We start from the raw sequence: 7,078 nt of genomic DNA, 5'->3' as shown, positions 1-7,078 counted from the left end.
TGAAATTCCCACTGACTCCAACTCTACTAGCCAAACCACCCCTAACCAAACCAGTGATATAATCAGAAAGCGTTTTCCTTCAGGAAGCCAAAAGCAACATCACCTTGATCATAAAGGTTTCACTTGGTTAGTGCTTTTTTCAGTTGGAGGAGAAAATCAATAAGGCACCCACCATCTGCACAATCTGAAGCTCATCTACCCCCCTCTCTGTTTACTGCCCTCTCCCCTTCAAGTACATTGACCCTAGTCCTCTCACTCCAGGCCCTCGACCAGACCCTTTGTCGTTATCCAGGACCCCCTTCATGCCCTTGCTTCCCTCCTTTTGAAGCCCAGATGGCGGCCCCATATTTGCAGCATTTCATTGCAAACATCCCAACGCCCTGGGATGGGGATGGCCCGGTGGGGAAAAATGACACAACTCTGTTGACTGATCCCGCTTCAGATCTAGGACCACACACGTCAAGTGGACCCTCAATACTGCCAAGCAAACTTTCTATGATTCCGTAGTAAATTCATTCTCCCAACCTCAGGACTGTCTCTCCTGGCCCTTATCTTTCATCAAATTTCCAATATTCACCCCCCTCCCCAACACACACACACACACACACACACACCAGCCTTCAGTTCATCCAGCACCTTTAGAGCAAAAATTTTTGAAAGAGTTGTCCACTTTTCTGTCAACTATTCAAACTTGTTCCTGACTCCCTCCAGGCAGGCCACACCACTCCACTGAAAGAGATTTACCAAGAGTAACAAAACCCCCCCACCTCCTCAGCCTCTTTGAATGCTTTCTTTCTTTCTTTGTCTCGAATTAAACCCTTTTCTCCCCCAAGACACAGTTTTCCCTGAGGCTCTCAAGTGGTGGTAATTCTCACTTCCTCATACCCCTAGGCATGGAGTGAGTGAATTCCTTGAACACTGAATATTTTTCCCCAGCTCTCATTCCACGGTACTCAGCAAACCTTCAGCCACAGCTAATTCCGGCTCTTCTGACTCCACACCTGTACCTGTGTGCCTTAAGGTGCCTGAAGGAAAACACATCACCACCTTAAGGTCAAGTGGGCCTTTAGAGCTGTTTCCGCCCGCCCCCGAATTTTACTGCCTTCCTCCATTCATTCCCCCACTCTCCTCAACAACTGTCTCCTCAAACTTCAAACACTTCCTCCCTGCATATTCACTCTGACCGATGACCCCGAGTGCTCTTTCATTGAAAAAATAGAAGCCGTCCAGAGAGAGCATAGCATAATGTATAGAGTTGTCCAATCGCTGAATCACTATGTTGCACAGCCGAAGCTCATGTAACATTGTATGTCAACTATACTTCAATTTTTAAAAAAAATTAATTGGAAAAAAGAGTTTGTATGGGCTTGCACCTTTCTGCTTGTATTTTGCTGAGGAGCTGTCCACGCCCCCACGGAGGCTGGCCCCTTCACTGAAGCAGATCTCCGCCCCCCTCTCATGTTTAAGGACAATATCCACAACAGAATCTCGAATTTCCTGAAGTCCTCCTCGACTCCATCCTGCCAACTGCTCAGGCCCATCATCTCGATGTTACGCTAGGTGGTTTCTTTCACATGCTACAGACACACACACCCAGCTGATCAGCAAATCCAATCTGCTTTAGATCCAAGGTGTATCCAGAGTCTCTCAACTTCTCACTGGGTTCACTTTGACCACCTGGCCCAGGGGACACCATTTCTCACCTAACCTATTGCGGTTGCCTCTTAACCAACTTCCCTACTTCAGCCTTTGCTTAGCACCCCATTCCCGTCCCCAAGAGTCTATTCCCAACACAGCAGCCTGCATGAGCCTGTTAACAAGGAACTCAGCCAGTGTCCCTCCTCTGCTCAAATCCCTGGCTTCCTGTCTCACAGTGAAAGCTCCCCACAGCCTCCCCCATGCCCCCATTTGCCCCCCTCGATTACCCTCTTCCTCACTTACTCTGCTCCAGCCAGGCCAGTATCCTGGTGAGTCTTTGTACTTTCCAGGCAATTTCTTTGGCAGGTGTTCTCCCCCTTTAAGGGCTCTTCCTCCAGGGCCCTGCATAGCTCATTCATGCCCTCTGCTCATTCAGGTCTTCAAAAGTCACCTGTGTGGTTCTCCCTGCTCACCCTATTTTAATCACCACCCTGCCCTACCCACCTCATCCTGAACTCGCTTCCTCCCTGCTTTAGTTTTCTGCAAAGTGCTTATCACCAACCAGCATGCTATTGTGAAAATTAGTAAGGGGGAACCTCCCTAAAATAAAGTCGGGAGGTTTCCACAGGGGGGAGCATTGACACCTTACCACTCAGTAGTCAATTGCAGGCCCAACAGGAAGAGACTGACTTGACCCTGCCCAAGATACTCCTCTACACGGCCTGCTGGAGGAGGACCGGCTTTCCTTAACCCCGCCCCTCCCGCAACAGCTCAGCCAATGAGAAGCCACCGCGCTTCGAACTCCCAGTTTACTCCAGGGGACTTTTAGTCCGTAATAAATAGCCTTGCCAAATTACCCCTTTTCTCCTTGAGCATGCCTCTCCTTTGTCCCCCCCTCCCCACTTGCCTAGGGTTTTGCTACAGCTAGTTTGTCCCAGATTGCAAATCCTCTTTTACTCCCAAATCAACTCTTTTGCAGGTAAAATAACAGGCAGGTCTTACTTTTAAGGTTAACACTGTGATTTAATTGTTCACCTTCCACCTCCCCCCGCCAGATTATGAACCCCAGGAGGACAGGGATTTTCATCTGTTTTGTTCACTCGTCCCTTGAGCAGTATCTAATACAGAGTTGGTACTAAATAAATATTTATTGAATAAAAGACCAACTTTTTGCCAAAACTAGTGATCAGTTCTCTGTATTTTACATGACTTTATCGTAGCTTTACTAGGGATTATTCCCTCCATTTTTCTCTAGGTTTCCATGACCTCAAACTCCTGCGATTTTCCACTCACCTCTTTGGCCATGTCCGTGGTTCTTTTCTCGACTATTTCTCCTCTATCACACCACAGTGCTGGAGGGCATGCCTGAAACCCAGCATGGCCCAAAACAGTGCTATCGATTTTTCTTCCCTATAAGCCATCACCCTCCCCTCACCCCCAAACATTTTCTGGATGCTTATGCTAAAGATCTCTCTGAAACAGAGATTTACTACAACCAAGAAAAGTGCCTGACACATTATAAGCACCCACTAAGTATTTATTTTCTGGGTGCTAGGTTCTAGCTTTGGTTACTTCAGCTTAATTTCCTCATTAAAAAAAAATTTTTTAGGGGTGCCTGGGTGGCTCAGTCCATTGAGCGTCCAACTTTGGCTCAGGTCATGATCTCACGGTTTGTGAGTTTGAGCCCCACATGGGGCCCTGTGCTGACAGCTCAGAGCCTGGGACCTGCTTCAGATCCTGTGTCTCCCTCTCTCTCTTTCTCTCTCCCATTCCCTCTCTCTCTCCTGCAGAAATAAATAAACATTAAAAATTTTTTTAAAAATGTAATGTTCTTATTTATTTTTGAGAGAGAGACAGAGACAGAGAGGGAGACACAGAATCTGAAGCAGGCTCCAGGCTCTGAGCTGTCAGCACAGAGCCCAACATGGGGTTTGAACCCACCAACCGCGAGATCATGACCTAAGCTGAAGTCTGACGCTTGACCGACTGAGCCACCTAGGCTCCCCCATTTTCCTCATTTTTAAAATGAAGCAGGGGGCGCCTGGGTGACTCAGTCGATTATGCGTCCAACTCTTGATTTTGGCTCAGGTCGTGATCTCACGATTTGAGAGACTGAGCCTGATGTCAGGCTGTATGCTGACAGTGTGGAGCCTGCTTGGAATTCTCTCTCTCTCTCTCTCTCTCTCTCTCTCCCGCCCCCTGCCCCTCCCCCACTCAGTCTCCTTCTCTCTCGCTCTCAAAAATAAATTTAAAAAATGTTTAAAAATAAAATGAAGCTAATGAATGAGATAAAGCATGTGAAGAAATAAACCTACCTTTAGTAGGTATTCAATAATTCAATAAATATTAATTACCCTCCTTTCTAGAAGTCCCATTTAATTCTCATGAGAGTGTTTTGAGGGAGGTATTATTGTTCCATTCTTTTTTTTTTTTTTTTTTTTTTAGGATGAGGCAATTGCAACTCAGATAGGAATAATAAATATGTACAATTTACGAAAAAGTAGGTAAACATCTTACCGCAGTGCCTCAAACTGTCAATGCACCCAAGCATGCTGTAAAATTTCTCTCCTAAACACCTGTCACTTAGCTAGCCTCCAGGTAATTGTGATGCAGGTAAGTCCGCGAAGGCCTGTGACACTGCAGCACATCTCGGATTGTATGTTTCTTCCCACCGGAAGTGCAGAAAGGATTTGCAAAACCTGACTGAGCGGTGGAGAGACAGCTGGTGGGAGTTTGTGTCACCTCGTTGGTTTTTCTAAGATCCCTACGATGTGGATCGATGTGGATCGCTACGCTAGAAAGCCGAGGTCCAAAGGTGAATACAGACACAGCCCTGAGAGTATTTGTGCAGGGAGGCAACAAGCATCCTTCTAACGTCCTTGTGACCTGTTCTCTCCATGATTCCTCCTTCTTCAAATAAGGAGGGGGAAAGGTCAGTTATGAATGAAGGATTCAACTGGCAAGAGATCCAGATCAAATACGTTCATTTGTTAATTTCGTTAAGTGCGGGACATTCCATTCACTCTCCGATTGAATGAGGGATTAACGTATTTTAGTCAAGAGGATGTCATTCTTTCTCAACTGATTTCAGAGCTGTTTTGTCCCACCCAGCTCTCTTTTGTGAGAAGTACCTCAAAATGATATAGTTCCCCAGAAAAAGTCATAGGTGAAGTCCTAACCTAAAACAGAGTTTCATCTTGTATTTCAGTTTGTTCCGATACTTCCCCTGTGATGAAGAAAATGTTTATCTCATCAGCAATTCTGGTCAAGGGGGTCAGATGTGGGACTCACTATTGGGAGCACGTCTCGAGACGCAATTGGAATTCTCCCTCCAAGATTCTTTAAAACAGGACTCCGAGAGAAAGAGAATTTGGTTGTTAAGTCATTGATCTGTCATCAATAATCATCGAATCAACACATGTCGGATGATAATCACAGAAAAAAAAATGTTCCTCTTGTGTGGTTACGCGTTATAAACAATGTTCATCCCTGGCTCTGTCACAGTCCTAACTGGGTAATTCTGTCGTTGGAAAGTGCATTTTCTGAAAATTAAAATAAATGACTTAAAATAAAAATAGATGCAGTTTTCCTCCGTTTACTGCTGTTAAATTACAAAAATTCGCCTAAGTAAATTTTAAAGATCCAACTGGCTTTATTAATTGGTTTATGAATTGGGCAGCATTCCATCTAGCAAGTAGAGGGGAGCTGTAAGGAATTGTTAAAAAAAAAAAAAAGCAGATTTCTATAGGGAGAAGAAAAGGCAAGAAGCTATTGATGAAAGAAAATAAAGGATTGTTACAGGCCAGATCACCTTTCCTTCAGGGGAAGGGCGGGGGGTGTCTTATCAGGTCCAGGAATGGGGAGGCCCATGTGACAGATTGCCTCATCCGTGCTGATCAGAACATTCCTGGCTGAATAGTTGAGACTACATTTCTGGGGCCATTGAAACTGAAGTTAGGTTGGGTATTAAGCCCAGTTTGATGATTTGGCCTAAGTGACACCATTTGGGGCCTGTGGATTTCACTTTAATACTGTCTCCTTGATTAAAATTCTACAAGTTTTTCATTATTGGACTTAAACAAATTTTTTAACGTTTATTTTTGAGAGAGAGAGAGGCAGAGTGCAAGCGAGGGAGGGGCAGAGAGAGGGAGACACAGAATCTGAAGCAGGTTGCAGGCTCTGAGTTGTCAGCACAGAGCCTGACGCGGGGCTCGAACTCGTGAATCGCGAGATCATGACCTGAGCTGAAGTTGGACGCTTAACCGACTGAATCACTCGGGCGCCCCCTCCTTACTGGACTTTTAAAAGCCAGGGAATAAGCAAGGCAATTCTTATAAATATTGTATTAATCTCCTATATGATTGTTCTTGAAACTTTCCCATTTACAAGTAAGGGTCATAAGGATAAAATGAATTTATTCATGTAATTAGAAAGGCCAGGTACAATTGTACTAATCATAGCAGTTTGTATTTTTTAGGAGCCTAAGCAGTACATATGGTAAGGACCTTTAAATGCATTATATCCAATTTTTATAATAGCCCTTGAAAGTATTATTACCCCTCATTTTACAGATGAAGAAAATGAAATTTCGAAGTTAAATTACCCAAATAAAAAATTTACCAAGATCACTCAGTAAGCCCTCTGCGCTTTCCTCCATTAATTAACTTTATGTCATCAATGTAATACCAACTGCTCCTTGGGTATAAAGGGAGTTTGCCTCTTAAAGTGTATGTGGCTTCTGAGATAGGCATTAGGGACTTAGGAGTCTAAGAATTTTCATATGTTTGCAAAGAAGCATCTTTAGCTTTACTGACTTAATACTTCCCAAAATTTCTTTGGGGATCATTTATTGATCATGCATTGAGTTTCTTACTATTCAACTGCATGATTAATTTTTATCCTTTTGAATATAAATATCATATTCTATTCCTTCTATTAGTTTACTTATGCTTTTACTAAATACCTTTTAATTTCCTACTTAATATTATTTTATCACAATAAGGGCCACATTTTTGCAAATAAAACCAAGGAATCATTTCTCAATATATAGTAGAGCTACATCTTAGGTTTGAAAGTCAGGGGTGCCTGGTTAGCATCTGACTTTGGCTCAGGTCATGGTCTCACAGTTCATGGGTTTGAGCCCCACGTTGGGCTCTGTGCTGACAGTTCAGAGCCTGGAGCCTGCTTCAGATTCTGTGTGTGTGTCTGTCTCTGCCCCTCCCTCACTCTATCTCTCTCTCTCTCTTTCTTTCTCTCTCTCTCAAAAATAAACATTAAAAAACTTTTAAAAAGAAAGTTAAGGAATAAAGTGAAAATCTCCAATAGTCAAAATTACCTTAAAAAATTCTTTAAGGGGCGCCTGGGTGGCTCAGTCGGTTAAACGTCCGACTTCGACTCAGGTCACGATCTCGTGGTCCGTGAGTTTGAGCCCCGCGTCGGG

This window comes from Leopardus geoffroyi, chromosome D1, assembly GCF_018350155.1.
Source record: "Leopardus geoffroyi isolate Oge1 chromosome D1, O.geoffroyi_Oge1_pat1.0, whole genome shotgun sequence".
NCBI classification, from domain to species: Eukaryota; Metazoa; Chordata; class Mammalia; order Carnivora; family Felidae; genus Leopardus; species Leopardus geoffroyi.
This window is presented reverse-complemented; position numbering follows the sequence as displayed.